The sequence below is a fragment of the Phoca vitulina genome, unplaced genomic scaffold (genome assembly GCF_004348235.1).
Source record: "Phoca vitulina isolate PV1807 unplaced genomic scaffold, GSC_HSeal_1.0 scaffold5, whole genome shotgun sequence".
Lineage (NCBI taxonomy): Eukaryota > Metazoa > Chordata > Mammalia > Carnivora > Phocidae > Phoca > Phoca vitulina.
The window spans coordinates 9362599-9378826 of NW_022589708.1; the positions used below are offsets into that span (position 1 = coordinate 9362599).

A 16228-nucleotide genomic window follows, 5' to 3' on the forward strand; every position below is an offset into this window, starting at 1 on the left:
TCACATAATGAAAATAACAAGTACAACTTGTATAAACAAGATTGGGGGCCTGTATGAGTAAGAGCAGACCACCACTGCAGGGGCATTCTGTGAGGGCGTCCCGGCCCCCTGGGCAGCTTCCCGTGGCTTCCCTCACAGTCCTCAGAAAGCAGAAGAAATACAAACATAGTTGGTTAGTTGAATTATTCCGATCCATAGACATCAGTAAAAATAGAAGGAGTGACTTTTTTTTATTATTTTTAAGAAAGCTTATTTCGGAATAGTTTTGGATTTACAGAAGAGTCGCAAGGATCATACAGGGAGTTCCCATAGACCCTAACAACCAGTTTCCCTTTCTTAGCATCTCATTACTGTGGTACCTTTGTGACAATTGATGAACTGATCTTGATACATCATTATTAATTCGAGTCCATATTTTATTGGGATATCATTAGTTTTTCACCTAATGTTCTTTTTCTGTTTTGGGATCCCATCCAGGATACCCCATTACATTTACTAATCATGTTTCCTCAGGCTTCTCTACACTGTGACAGTTTTGCAGACTTGCCTTGTTTTTGATGGCCTTGATAGTTTTGAGGAGCACTGGTCACATGTTTTGTAGAATGCTCCTCAATTTGGGTTTGTCTGACGTTTTCCTCAGGTTTAGCCTAGGATTATGGGTTTTGGGGAGGAAGGTTCCAAAGGAAAAGTGCCATTTTCATCACATTGTATGAAGGGTACTCAATACTATCAATATGACTTGAACGTTGTCAATGTTGACCTTCAACACCTAGCCCAGGTAGTGTTCAGATTCCTCTGCTGCCTCTGTGTGGTTTTTATACTCAGCTGGTTTACTACATACACTGAAATGGGAATATGTGCAGCAAATTCTTTCAACCATGTTCTCTTCACGATAGAATTAGACACTTTGGCCTCTTGATGAGGATTTTGTGAAATAGCTGAAAGATACACATTTAATGTCATCCCAGCACTCCTAGTGATTTTGGTTTTGCTGTCCTCTTTTATGTTTCTTGAGCATTAGGCTCTCACTGAAGGAGACACAGGTCCAAGGCTGTCTTTGGCTGGGGTTTGGAAGGAAAATAGAGCACTAGGGTCACACAGTTGTGCTCCTGCCGTTGCATGCTTCCGGATTCCAAGCTCGAGACTAAACTTACTATTCCTTAGTTCAGTTTTGCTTTATTCTGTGGTTAGCATTTTATGGCAATTAAACATTTTTCTTGCTGCTCTTGAGTGCATTTAGCAAAAATGTACTTGATAATCACCTTGTGGCATAACGGTGGATGAGCAGGCCCATTAAGCATTGGTAAGTCCACTGCCCTATTTGCAGACCATCACTAAGATGGAAAGGAATTCCAGTATGGTGTAGGGAGAATTTTTGTGCCATCAACCTAAGCTGCAAACCACAACCGCTCATCTCTCATACTTCACAGAAGTTGTATAAAACCTGAGAAACAATCTTTTAATAAGGAATCAGACTCCTACACTATGTCAATCTATTTGAAACATTTGAATATAGAACACAAAGAGATCTCTAAAACTCAGAGACCATCTGTTGCCTTTGTGGGCCTGGAGATATCATGAGGATGTGACACAGACTTCCTTTTACTTAAATTTCTGTGATGAGAATGTGAAAACTTTTCATTTTAGAATTGAAATTCACTTACCTTACTCAAGCAATAATGTTTCCTAGCCCTCAAAAATGAACAGAATGAGTGGTCCTGGAAGTTTAAACTCAGACCTACATTGTCAATAGGAAAATAAGGTCGAGGCCCATTCTTTTAATGCTTTCTCTTCTACAGCCCCAAAGGACTTTATTTTTCAACCCTGTCTTGGCTGAATATGGAACGCATGTTTCTGTCTCCCCCATATCTGCATCATGTAGACAGCTTCAGTGTGAATTTGACTTTAAGCAGCTGAACGAGTGAAGAATTTACTGCCCATTCAGGCATTATTTTTCTGTTTCTACGTGGTCCAGTTCTCTGCCCATTGCTAGGATGTTTGGTGATATGGTGGTGTGAAGCAACATTTGGGGACAAGCAGCATGGCACTGAGAAAGCACCTTTGGATGGGAAATCCTATAGCCTGGGTTTCCTAGGTCTCTCTGGCACTTCTAATGCTACGACCCTGGGCAAGATCCTAACCTTTGATTCTCAGTTTCCTGTGGGGCGATGAGGAGACAATTACAGCTGCCTTGCCCCTACCCTCAGAAAGGTCTTTTCAGGATCCAGTGCATGGTAATTGTGCGAATGGATTAAAAACCACCGAGGGCTGGACAGTCAAAGGAAAAGAAAGAGTGGTAGTCTGTAGAGGGGCAAGGAAAAGTCTACGAGAATCCTTCCCACCTACACCACTACCTATACCACAGTGCAGGGTGTGGTGAAGATTTCTGCTATTAAAGAAAGTGAATCGGCAGGACAGAGGAGAGAGTGAATTTATCGATACTGTTGACATCTCCATGCCAAGAGCTTAGATTACAAATGCACTTCAGTGGCATCAGGGTCCCTGAGAAGCACCACTAGTTGTTTCACAAAAGCCTGATGACAGTAATCATGATGATTAGGAATGTACTGTAGAAAATGAAAGCTGGATTACATGATTTTTAGGATTCTTCCTGGCTTTGAAATTCTATGGATGGCCAACTTAAAATAATCAAACCAATTTCTTCAACTGAAGTAATCTATAGACCAATGGAGGAGAAACAAATAAAAATAGATATATTAAAATACTTTGAATAATTAATGTGTATTCACATTTTAAAAATTTCCACTTTCAAGATGGGAACAGGAACACAGAACTAACTGTGTACCAGATGCGGTCCTAAGCGCCACCCTAACTCATCAGTCTTCACCGTAGCTTTAGCAGGACAAGGGAACTGAGGCACAGAGGGAAAAATAACTGGACTGAGGTCACCTGGCTGGTTTTGGGGAGCCAGGACTTGGACAAAGACAGTCCAACTATAAATTTGAAACAAAAAATATGTTGGGATGGTGGTGCCTGGGTGGCTCAGTCGGTTAAACGTCTGCCTTTGGCTGAGGTCATGATCCTGGGGTCCTGGGATAGAGCCCCGCATCGGGCTCCCTGCTCCGTGGGGAGCCTGCTTCTCCCTCTGCCTGCTGGTCCCTCTGCTCGTGCTCTCTCGCTTGCTCTCGCTCTATCTTAAAAATAAATAAAAATCTTTAAAAAAAAAGCAGGTTGGGATGATGTCACTAATCGACTCAAGGAAAAGAAATAGCTGTTTGAACAATTAGAAAAAGAGTGGAAATAAAAAGAGAGGAGTGGCTAACACAAATTGATAATCCGGTACCAGTAAACTGTTCAACTATTCAAACACAAATAGGAAGTGCTTTTGATCATATTAAGTAGACTTGCTTTCTCATTGGCTCCAGCACTTTCATTGTACCAGATCATTCATAGTTGAATGCCATCAGGTTTTGACTAAAGAAACCACTGGTGTTGTGAGTACACAAAAATTACTATGTTCCATTTGTTTCCAATTTTTTTCTTGTGTTCGTGGATATTAAGTGTTTATTTTTTTCAGGTTTCAGCTTTCTACTTCTACATTTCTCTCCCTGGATACTCATGAGAAATTGCTGTAGCTATGACAGGTTGCATGGTTTTTTTCCCCCTCTGTGAGCTCAATTTGCATATTATTGTATCATATGACATTTTGAATCAAGTGCTGCTAGTACCAAGCTGCTATGGGCAGCTGATGTCAAAAATATCCATTAGAACACTTCTCAGCATGCAAGTGAGAGCACTTCAGATCACAGGGACAGAATTTCCAGCCACTGTGCTTTTCTTTTTTGCATAATATAAGCAAAAAGAGTGCAAAACAAAAGGAGATTTATTAGAAAATAATGCCTTGGAAAAAATGTAAAACACGCGATTCATCATTTATGAAGGTCGTGTGAAATTCAGCTCTGTGTTATAGATACCACCCCAGAGGCCTTGGCCTCCTTCTTTTCTCTTGTCCCAAATGCTGTTTTTCAAGTGGCATCTTTCTTCGGTGTTTGATTTCATTCGGGGGCAAACTCTTTACACATCTGGAAGTAAGCAATACCCTCATGAGGGAACCATGAAATGAGATGAGCACCTACATTTGCCTCTGATATGACCCCTTTATGCAAATGGGCCAGTCAGGACAAATGCAGTCCTTGTGGTAGCAGCAAGGGGGATGGGAGGCATGGAAGGCTTTCTTCTCTAAAGGAGGACAATTAAAAAAACAAATTCAGTAAGTCAGTTTTGTCATTTTCTAATATTAAGAGTGCTGAGCCTGCAACCATCAGCAAATTTCTTATACATGAATTCATTTTACAAAGTGAACACCGAGACTCGGTAGCCAACTGACAAGATGCCAGAAAATGTCATGGTAAAGAAGAGGGAGCCTTTCAGTAGCAGTTTTGAACACCTGACCTCTCACTTGCAGTGTCTTCTGGAGGAAGAAACATGGAGCTCATTGATTGAGCGTGAGGATGGAAAAGTGGGATTGGTGGGGAACTGCAATTTGCAGATTCTTTTTCTACTGTCTGAAACACTGGAGGTTAATAACCTTGCCTCCATTCTTCACTGACCCTGGGAAGACCATGAGCAAAGGGCTGGAGCTGGGCAAAGGTCATTTTCATCTCAGCTTGATGAATACATACCAAGTGCCCTTGAAATCTGCAGTTCCTGCTCAAAGTGCTGTGACCTCAGTCTCCTAGAGAGGGCCAAAGTCACACGTGTCCACCGAAGAAATCAGGGCTGTTGCTGTGGTCTACTCTGTTCCAAAGAGATGCCAGAACCCCCCTTGGCTCTCACTGTGGTCTTCCACTTTACTTGCCCCACTATTCATTGTCTCGGTTGACTCCATATCTTTAAAAAATGTGTTCATATAGAGATGTTTCTTATCCTGCTCAGTCTCAAGCCGTTGCTATAGGTGCAGTGATTTCTCCCGTCTGGTGTATATTTGGCTAACTCTTGAGTTGGAAATCAAAACGTCTTACCCGAGCCTTAAAGGAAGAGCTAAGAATTCATGTTTATTGAGTATTTCACATGTAGTTGACATTGTAGTAAATACTCTATATATGGAAGGCCAGAACAAGCTGATGTGCTGATCTTTTAAAAAAATAATAATCTAATCTGTGGAAGTGGCTTACGATACTGATCTCACGTTTTCCTGTTACATTTGAAATTCTGGAAGATAATAATGTGAAAGATTTACCCTCAAGAAGAATAATATATTTGAATCTTCTGCTTTGAAAAGACATAGAAATTTCCATATTTATTTTGCTCTGGAGTGTATATTAGGAAATGTTTGGCAGGTAAAATTTGAGTTCCTTTAAACGCCATGAGTTGTTGTCAGTTCATTTAAATTAATGAAAAATAGACCTTTTATTAACAAAATTTAGGATGTCATTAGAAGCACATTATCAAGCCGTTTTCAAAAACCTTTCGAAGACTTACGAACGGGAAGGCTAGTTTTGGATTGGCCACTGATTCATGTTAACAAATAAATGCAAGCCAGAGGAACAGGTTTTCACTGGCTCTGCTTAGCTGGTCTCTCTGCAGCGGTTGGGTTTGCGTGACCCGGGGTCACAAGCCAGGCTGGCTCTAAATCAAATAACTGTAGAGTCAGCATTAATGTGCTGACTCATTTCAGTGACTCCAAAGCATCTCTCTCCTCTTTCAAGCACCTCCAATTTGTGTACAGAGAAGACTGAGTGGGCAAGCAGGTGGTGTGGCCTGGGTCCTACACTGCCAGTCGTGGTGGTCAAAACGAGTGTGGGGGGACACCTGCTCAAGAACCTGTTGAATCCTTCCAGGTACACGGTAGCCTCCAGCTTCTGAGCTCTGTCTTTCTTGCCAGCCTCATTCTTAGGATCCCATTTTATGCACATTAGATTCTTGAAATTTTGGCCTCAGTTTTTCCAGTATAGCTTGATGTCATGTGAGGCTCCTTAGCTTGGTGGTTGATGACTATCTGGTTCTAGAAAGTTTTATTTATCAACCCATCTATTTTAATTTGTATTTATGTATTTATGTATTTTGTTGAACAGATAACAGATTCTTGAGATGGGTGAGAAATAAGCTCCCCTAGGCTTCTCTTAGCACCACTGTGAAATCTTCTCTGCTTTTTTCTCCCAAACCTTCTGAACATGCTAGCAAGTTCCTCTGTGTTCCACTGAGAGCCCTGAATATGGTTCCTCTTCTCTGAAGATAGGATCAAGCCCAGTGTATAAAATGCCCTGAAACGTGTTAATTCCAAAAGAAGAAAATGCTTAGTTTTAACTTTTAAATGATAGTTCACATAGGAATGAAGGAAATTCATAAGGTTATTTTGAGTTAGTGAGTCGGTAGATAGTTTCAACAGTCTGTAGCTGAAAAGTTAGAGAATCTCTATCAGTCACCCTTTTTAGCAAGATCATCTTTTTACTGCTTTTAGAATCATACCCAAGAAAACATGCAGCTTACTAAAAAATAATATTGCTCAATTTCTGCCCTCTCTTTGTTTTGATTTTTAAAAATTGGTATGTGAGTGCTCCCTTCGGCGGCACATGTACTAACATTGGAATGATGCGGAGAAGATTTGCATGGCTGCTATGCAAGGATGATGTATAAAATTTTTATGTGAAAGTGATACAAAGTGAAAAAGAATGATGCCGTTTTTGAAAATAGTATTGGTTATATAATTTCTATTTGACTTCGGCAACATTGTATGTTCCACTAAAGGATAATTACAAACTATATGGGTTTGCATGGGTCCATTGAGCAGTTCTCACTCACAAGGTGGCTCTCTGTTGCTGCCATGTCATCTCTAGGGCACATAGTCCGGGCAAGGGATGGTGACAACTGTGTAGGCTAAAACAACGAAGTGATCCGAAGGCAGGATCGGGAGGGACAAGGCAGTCAAACTGCTGGGGAAGGGTGACGTGGCCTTGGACCTAGCTCAGGGTTGTACCCTATCACTCACTCCAGACATGAGTTCAAGACTACAGCCAAGACTTGCATATGCAGAGAAGCATGATGCCACATTGAGGCTGGATTCAGGCACAGCACTAGAATTTAATGGAAAAATTGGTAGTTGGCACCAGAACAAGTTTGACCAGAGAGCCAAAGATGAGCTGTTCCTCTGAACTTCAGGGGTTGGGGACTCCTGCGTCCAGAGGCTGGACTGTCAGGGGAAGGGCTGTGGCAGTTTTAGTACCGAGCCATGTGGGTGTCCTTGGCACTTACTGGCACTACAGTAGGAAAAGAAAACCGACAGATTCAGAGTAGAGAGAAAAATGCTGGAAGGTACACACTTTTAAAAATGAGAAAAGACACCACCTGTTCAGATATATGAAATGATAGAAATATATTTTACTCCATAAATAAGCACAAAATGCTTATTACTGTGCTATGGGGTGACTATTTAAAATTTATGAGAATAATACTTCTCTTCTGAGGGATTCGAAGTACTTTTGTTTTGATTTTCTAAATGTTATTATAGAATAGTAAAAAAAAAAAAAACAAGAAAGTAAGTATCTTGGTCTGCATTTAGAATTCTTACAAAGTTGAATCAGTTTGAATTCAGCTTTGAACTTTGAATCAGTTTTCCTCTTAATTGTTGAGAATATGAGGATATGTGAGGATAAGACTGTCCTAATTATGGCAAATTATTGCATGAGTTTGCAACCAGCTATAGTCCGCAGGCTTACATGAACACAGACCACTTTCTCAGTCTTTCCTGATCGTGATTGAAGGAAATTAAAAAGCTAGATAAAATAAAATTATTGTTTCAAAGTGGTGTGGATATAAAATAAAATGCCGGGGTAACATAGAAGAGCCTTTGAATTTTTAGATTCGTAGAGAGATTCAACTTGAAAGGCTACTTTATCCTTTGATGCGAACGTTTTTTTATCACCCATCCTCAAAAGATTTTAGTTCATTTGTGTAACTTCAAAAGATTCTCATTTATTCACTGATCAAACAATTATTGAGTGTCTACAGTGCGTCAGACACTGTGCCTGATGCTTGGTACAGAAGATGATTAAAGAGGGGTGCCTGGGTGGCGCAGTCAGTTAAGCGTCTGCCATCCGCTCAGGTCATGATCTCAGGGTCCTGGGATCGAGTCCCACATCAAGCTCCCTGCTCAGCAGGGAGTCTGCCTCTCCCTCTGCCTTCTCCCTGCTTGTGCTTTCTCTCTCTCTCTCCTTCTCTCTCTATCAAATAAATAAATAAAATCTTAAAAGAAGATGATTAAAGAGAATTTCTAGCATGCTCAAGTAGTGGCAAGATAGAGGGAGAAAAGTGGAACTCCAGCAACCAAAGGATTATTCTCCCAAAGATAAAATTTTGTAGGGGGCGAGTGGTTTAATGGAGAAGTGAAAGGACTAATATTCTATGCATAGTAACAATAATTTTATCAGTCTCTCAGCTTTAAAATTCTATTTGGTGTCTTTTTGTGTCATCTTGTCCATTTATATTAAAAACAAAAGCATTAATTTTTAAAATTAATTTTTAAATTAATTTTTTAAAATTAAACATTCAGTATTAGACATTTGATTAGACATTAGACTAAGATATTTTCTCATTATAGAGATATAAATTGTTATGTGATCTGCCCTACAGTTCTGGTCTGAAATTTAAATAAATACAAGTAAAAAATATTTGGGGAGGAGAAGAAAAAAAAGGACATGGCATCAATAGAGATGTTTTCACAAATAATTACCAAACAATTTACATGTCTTTTAAACAGTTCCTATGGAACAGATTTGTTCACTGTGATTATATCCCAAATAATGTCATAAATTAAGGTGGCTTGGAGATCTAGGCCCAGTGACATTTAACTTCACATGCTCAGTGTAATGCCAGACAGAACACATGCAAGCATGCAGTATACATATGCAACGTTTTCAGAAAGGTCAGATCAAACCCAGAATATATTTATGCAAGGGACTTGGTAGCCTTGAATTACAAGCCTTCTTCCTAATTGCTATCACTATTCAAACTCAAATTTATGAACTGTGGTCAGCTATGTGTTAGAGATAGGGAAGACTGACTAGGAACAAAACATATGCCTTATGTCCTCACCCTCCTTCACCAGGCGTGAAGGAAGGAAGAAGATGTTTGTCTTCTTTAGAAATGAATCCCAAGGGTAGTGTTCATAGCATGGCTTCTGTGGAATTACACAAAGTGCTTTAGGCACTTTATATTATTAAAGATTATCCATTTAAAATAACAAATACTAGGTTATAATCATAATCTTTTGTTGTTAATACCACAATTTCTGACTCAACAGTGAAGTAATTAATCAATAAAGATTTATTGAGTACTTTTTGTGGACCACAAATGAATGGGTTGATGGTTTAAAAAGTAGGGTAACACATAAATTATGGCTTTCATTGATACATTCATTTAACAAATATCCATTAGGCATTTTGTACAAGCGATCCACAATAATGAGCATTATGAGTGATAGAGGGAAGTAATCCTACATGGTTTTTGACCACAGAAAATTGCCAGGCGAGATGCTCATGCAAAAAACAAAACATTTCAATGAAATATATGACTCTGTGCAATATGCAGATAATAAATATTGTGTCTATTTTAGCCTTTAAAAGGAAAAGAGGGATTTTGTGGAAGAGGAGCAACTTGATCAGTTTCTGTGTGATGGGGACACTTTGAGGAGCAGGGACTTTATTTCAAGGGGTACAAGGGAGCAGTGGTGGGGAGAATGGAATAAGCAGAGGTGGTGTTGGGAAGGAAATGCTCATAATGCATTCAGGAGAGAGGATGTAGACACATTTGGTTAGAATAGTCAGTGACTGTCTATGATCCTTGGTCCCTTAGATTAAACACCCACAGGTGGGATTACTAAACTCCATCTATAAAGTTGGAACCTGCCCTAAACAGTGACACCAATTTTGCCCTTAGTCAGAGAACGTTCTAAGAATCCCTAACCCATGCTTCAGAGACATAGTTGTTTTGTATTTTTTTTTTTCCTTCTGCTGCTGCAGAATAACAAAACAGAGAAAAATTCTGGGCAAAGATTGTGTGATATTAATTCTTAATGTAACTTTCCAAATTGTTCAGAAACCAAGTTTATTATTGATCTGATAAAAAGTACTAATGAGCATTTAATCCAGCAATCATTAGCTCACCCTGATTCTGGAAATGCATGTATGTAAATCATTCCAAGATACTTCTCTAGACTTTTTATCATCTCCAGGAAAACAGCTTCCATGAATATATTTCATATAGTACACACATGTACAATCTGGAAATTCTTCTTAATGAAGTAGTGAAATAGCCCTTAAAGCAACATTCATAATCAAAAGAATTGTTCTAATCTGGGTACCAAGAACATTCATCAAGTCACCAAGGGGACTATTATGGGTTTATGAATATAATCCTTTACTCTATGAAAAATTTTCTCTGACATCAGGAGGGTACAAGTTTGTAGCTATAATTTCTAAATGAATATACATGTTCAATTAATGGTCCTCCAAGATTTCTTCTTTTATGCCTTTCGTGACTTTTCTTTGCCTTTTTGCAAAATATGTAACATATACAGCTCAAAGTGGTGAGACAAACACACACGCACATACACACACACAGAGCGAGAGCACTAAAGATCTATAAACATTGTTTGCAATAAACAATGATTGTATTAATTATTTAGAGTCTTTTGTACTCATCAGTTAGTAAGAAATATCATTTAAAATTTTTAAGTAGGATTGTTTGCATTAAAACCATGAATAGAAAAATTAAAAAAATGAACAAGCATTTGGTTTTGAAATCTCCATTGAAATACTTTAATTTTATGTTTCTATTATTTTATAGCTGACACATACCCTCAAGTGGGGTCCTGGTTACTTGTAATAAATTCATAGTGGTATTTAATTTAAAAAATTCACATTCAAATTAGCATAGCAAGTTCACTTCTGAAAACTCTAGAGCAGAAACATATCTTACAGAGCATCTAGCCTAATTCCTTTTTTTAAAATGAGGAATTGTAGCAAGGGGTAGTTGTACTGTTTATTTCCTGGTGTTTGTATTATGCTAAGGTTAAACTTTAGGCAAAGTATAATTTGCTAATGAGTTTTTTCTTAGGACTTTGCCATATTTATCCTCATTAGGTTTTTCTTTTATCCAGAAACACTCAATGATTCCCTTAGTCAACAAATTTTATTGAGGACTTACCTCCTGTACACTTCATGGAGGTGATGAGTAGATCAAGACAGTCTTAGGAAGTTTTATGATTGTTCTTTGTAAAACAGTTAAGATTTGGAGACCCTTAAGTGGGCTACCTGAAATACACTTGTGTGTGTGCAAGAGCTGTTTCCTAGAGTTTGAGACCATGCCGGACTCAGCTTATGTTGGAGTCCTGCTCTCTCAGTGGAAAAGGAAAAAGCACAAATCGACCCTAGTGTTTCCTGAAGTCCCAGTGCCAGTACTGTTTCTACAACATCCCTCTACTCTTCACCGTTGTTTTTGTCATATTAAAGATAATCCAGTGATACTCGCTTTTAGCTTGTGAAAGAAAGTGTCAGCAATTATTGACTACCTACTGCCTTCTGGTACTTTATATGCATTATTCCATTTAAACGCCACAATAATACTGCACTCTGCATATCGTATCTTCATTTTACAATGGAAAAATTGAGATATGGAAAGGTTAACTGGCCCACCCAAGGTTACATTGCCTGTGAGTGGCAGCCTTGAATTTAGGATTAGAAAAGGAAATAAATTACTTAATATCACTTTATGTCTCCCTTATGAACATACACATGAGAGAAAAATAATTTTGATAGCATCTTTTCAACGTAGAATGTTTAAGGTGGATAATGAGTTCACAGAAAATCCAAATCTTTGAAAATACTTATATTTTCCAAGAATGGTCGGAATCTACACTAAATCTGAAGGATATGGAAAAATAAAACTTATGGCAAAGCACTGTTTTTCACTGTGAACTTTTGGATAATGCTAGTAAAGCACTTCTTTATAGTTTGCTTAATATATGTCCTCCATGATCTCATTCATGTTCATCAGGTCTTTAAGCCAACATGCCCCCAAATGGTTTCTATAGATATTGTAGCAGAAATTACTAGTTCTCCTCTCTCTATTCTCCTCTTCTTTTATAGCAGTAAATATTTTAGCTAAGTACATGACCATGTCCCTAAAGACTATTTCTTAGCCTCCCTTGGAGCTAGTTGGCATTCATGTGATGAAGCCACACCCAATGAGACATGAATGAAAATGGGGTGAACAATTTCCAAGGCGTTTGCTGAAAATAGAAGGAATAGTATGTCCGCTTCTCTTTTTTCCATGGGATGGAGTGTGAAAGTGATGGCAGGAGTTGGAACAGTCAGGATATGGAATGTTGCCCACTGAGGACTACAGAGCCACAAGATAAAAGGAGCTTGGTCCCTCATGCCTTGGAACCACCATGTCAGTTTTAGATTGCTTGGCTTCCTTGGAGAAAGAGATCGACTTCTGCCTTGTTGAAGCCACTACATATTTTTACATTGACAAACTGTATCTTAACCTTCTCAGATATTAATAAGTATGACTTAAGAAAAGGGGTCTGTGGGTAAGACTATTTGGCAAACATTTACATAAAAAAGTAGAAAGTTTTTATTTTTAATTGCAGGACTTTTCAGAGCTCGTGTTGTATGAGTTTTTGGAGTAAATTTCGAAGGGGAGGTATGCAGCATTTCTATTTTTTTTATTATGAAGGTCATTTTTAAAATGGGGCACCCTATGGACTTATATATGTGGAATGCATTTTGAGAGCTGCAACTATAGGAGACACAACTTGGGGAAGCTCTTAGTGACTGAACTTAAGATAAATGTTGAGAGTGGTACACTGAAGGTAGATGTGGGGATGAGGAAATTTTGGTCTACAGAGCCATTCTGTTTAACATATTGTTAGGGAGCGTCAAGTGTTGTGGAGATACACACTTCTCTAGAAGGAAAGGGAAATCAATTATTGTTACAGTTGCTCAGCTAATTATGATGTTAAGATAGATGAAATAATTTCTAAATAACAGGTGGCCCTATGATCAGCAATTGCACTACCAGGTATTTACCCCCAAAATACAAAAATACTAATTCAAAGGGTTACATGCCCCAATGTTTATAGCAGCATTATCTACAATAGCCAAACTATGGAAGCAGCCCAAGTGTCCATCCACTGAGGAATGAATAAAGAAGATGTGTTTTATATACACAATGCAATATTATTCAGCCATAAAGAAGAATGAAATCTTATCATTTGCAATGAAGTGGGTGGAGCTAGAGAATATTATGCTAGGTGAAATAAGTCAGAGAAAGACAAATACCATATGATTTCACTCATATGTGGAATTTAAGAAACAAAACAAATGACCAAACAGAAAAAAAAAAAAAAGAGAAAAGACAAACTAAGAAACAGACTTTTAAACCATAAAGAACAAACTGCTGGTTATCAGAGGGGAGGTGGGAGGGAGGATGGGTTAAGTAGGTGATGGGGATTAAGGAGGGCACTTGTTGTGATGATCACTGGGTGTTGAAGTGTTGAATCACTGTATTGTACACCTGAAACTAATATAACACTGTATGTTATCTAAGTGGAATATAAATAAAAACTGAAAAAAAGATGTGGCTCAGGTGGTTGCTTATGTGATGATTTATAATGACATAGGGACAGGAGGAGGAGCAAGATTGGAATCTCTGGCATCTTCTGAATTTATGTGTGGGTGGAGTTTATCCATTATTACATGGCTAGAAGATACCATGTTTGCAGTGCCAGTGTCTGATTTTGTTTCCTTAGTATAGCTGTAGAGGTGCTGGTGGAGGAAAGCTAAATCCTGGCAGAGCATCCCTTGTCTCCACTGGTTGGGACATGGGGATCCTGAGTTATCTGGTGAGATACCTAGAGAGACAGGTGCAGCATGCTTTTGGAAAGTAGAGATTGGAAGTAGAGTTAGAAGCTGGGAGAGACAAGATATCTGGAGAGGTATCTCAGTGACAGGTGAAGCATGGCAAGCAGGGGGGATAAGCAAACAAAATGAAGGATAGGATCTGGAAACAAAGAATTTCAGGCACTTGTGGAGAAAGAAGAACCTCATAATGACTGAGAAGTTAGGATCAGAGTAATAATGGAATGCGCAGGAAAAACAGAGTCAAGGATTCTAAGGTGGGGTGAATAGTCTAATGACAAGGCTTTGGTCAATGTTCTGGCACTGAGGGATGAAAGAAAGGGATTGGGACAAAGGACAGATTGTAAATTTGCATAATTAGGAGGTTGTTGGTGAGCATGCTGGAGTTCAGGGCAGAGGAATGGTGGGGGTAGGGATTTGGTTGCTTTGCTTTGAAGAATGGATGACTGTGGAGAGAGAGATGAGGTGAGGCCAGAACATGCTACAACATATGTGTGACACATGCTTACTTCACTGGGCTGTTGAGTGGGGTTTTTAGGGAGGGGGCCACCCTTCACTGGACATTTTTAAATCCATGGAAATGTTCAAGGGACAGTGGCAGCACCACTGGGCGTACTTACTACCTTCCGAGACACTCAGAGGCTGCACCCAGGAAATTCAGTTTTGACCCTACTCTGTTTATAGCCAATAAAAGGAATGTTTTACTTTTCATCAAAACAATGACTTAATTTCATTTAGAATGCATTTAAAATTATTTTATAATAAATAATACTCGTGAAGCCTCAAGCATCTGGAAAAAAATAGAAGGCCACAGCAGAAATAGATGAAATCCAAATTCAGTTCCCCACGCACCTTGGAAAGTGCCTCTTTGGCCTATTCCTTTAATGCTTGTCAACTGGAGATTGCTTCTGTTCATTCTTGTAACCTTCCTGTTGGGTCCCTTTGAAGTTTACATAAATCTGACTTAAATTCCCAACTCCACACTCTGTAAAAACATCACCCTCTCCCCAATTCCTCTTATTTCCCAGGGGCTCATGTTCTCATATTCCCCCTAGATGTGTTTTCATATTTTTGCTGGGCTCTAGATCTGATTTTTATCTCAGCTGCTGGAGCCCTTCATACTTTTCTGTTCCATGCATGCTCAGAAGTGAAACCAAAACCACCATTCAAACAAGATATTGGTGTGTATGATGGCTTGCAGTGGTGAAGGTAGTTTTACGTCGCAGACCCAAACTCTGGCTTTGTTAATAACTCAGTGCCCTGACTTCCCTGCCACTTGGAATTTTTTTTACTGATCTCTTTTTCTGCACGATCAAACCTGTCTGTTATCTTGCTGTCCACTGTCCCCTCCACTCTCACTGACGACTTGGCCATCCTCCTCTCTAGATGCCTCCTTCACCCTCCAGATTCTGTTAGCATCCTGTGGAGCAGTCAAACTATCACTTGGTTTTGCTGTCTTCACATAAAGCATTCTCTCGGGTCACACTTCCCTGCTTACAGCAGTCTACCCAGAGATTTTCTTAAACCAAGATGGTTCTCTCCCTTAGGGGAACTCTGGTGCTGGCTGTTAAAATGACATTTTTTTTTTCAACCGGCTACATTATTTTTAAAGATAAATATGTTATTTATTCTTCAGTGGTTGACATGTCTGGAGACTGCTGAAATAATTGCCTATTTTCCCTGCAGCATGTGGTCTAAGTAGGGACTTATTTGAACAGATTGAATAAAGGAAATAATAATAATTATTTAATACGTACAGAGCTGCAGCCCCAATATACTCAACTGACGCTTGTAACTGGTGTTTACCATGTAGAGAGCTTCCTCCCTGATATATTAAATCATCCACAGAGTACAGTTTTAGGCCTGGTCTCTGAGTATCACATCCCCAAGTCCATCTGTTTCCAGTAAGACGTAAACTCTGCAAGAAGTGTAACATTTGGGAGCAGACTCTGACGGCATCCTGTGTATTCAGTGGGAGCAGGGATGCTTGGATGCTTTCCAGGGGAGCCTAGGTACATTTCAAATGGAGTTCCCAAGGCATGTTCTTCTGAACAAGACCTTCGTAGTTATATTATAAAAGCTTAGATGTTAAACTGCATTGTCTCTGAGAACGGTTTTTTATTTTTTATATTTTATTTGCTTTGTTGGGGAGAGCAAGGCAGAAGAGAGAAAAAAATCACTTAGTATACATTAGTCACTGTACCAGCTGCTTTATTTGTGGTATTTGATTTCATCCCCTTGGTTGTGTCAAGGGAGAGGTTAACGTCCCTATTTTCAGATTAGAAACGTGGCACCTATTTTAGTATATGTGCTGCCGAAGCGAGCACTAGAAACGTGGCACCTAG

General features: G+C 39.1%; 1 protein-coding gene and 1 non-coding gene across 2 annotated transcripts in view; both read left to right on the forward strand.

Annotated features, from left to right (window-relative positions):
* The window catches only part of FGF14 (fibroblast growth factor 14), a 600726-nt gene that overhangs the window by 104185 nt on the left and 480313 nt on the right, over positions 1-16228 (forward strand). The gene's annotated exons all lie outside the window — the stretch shown is intronic.
* On the forward strand, positions 6515-6621 carry LOC116631822. The gene has a single exon (XR_004299274.1). It is a non-coding gene; the product is annotated as a U6 spliceosomal RNA (small nuclear RNA).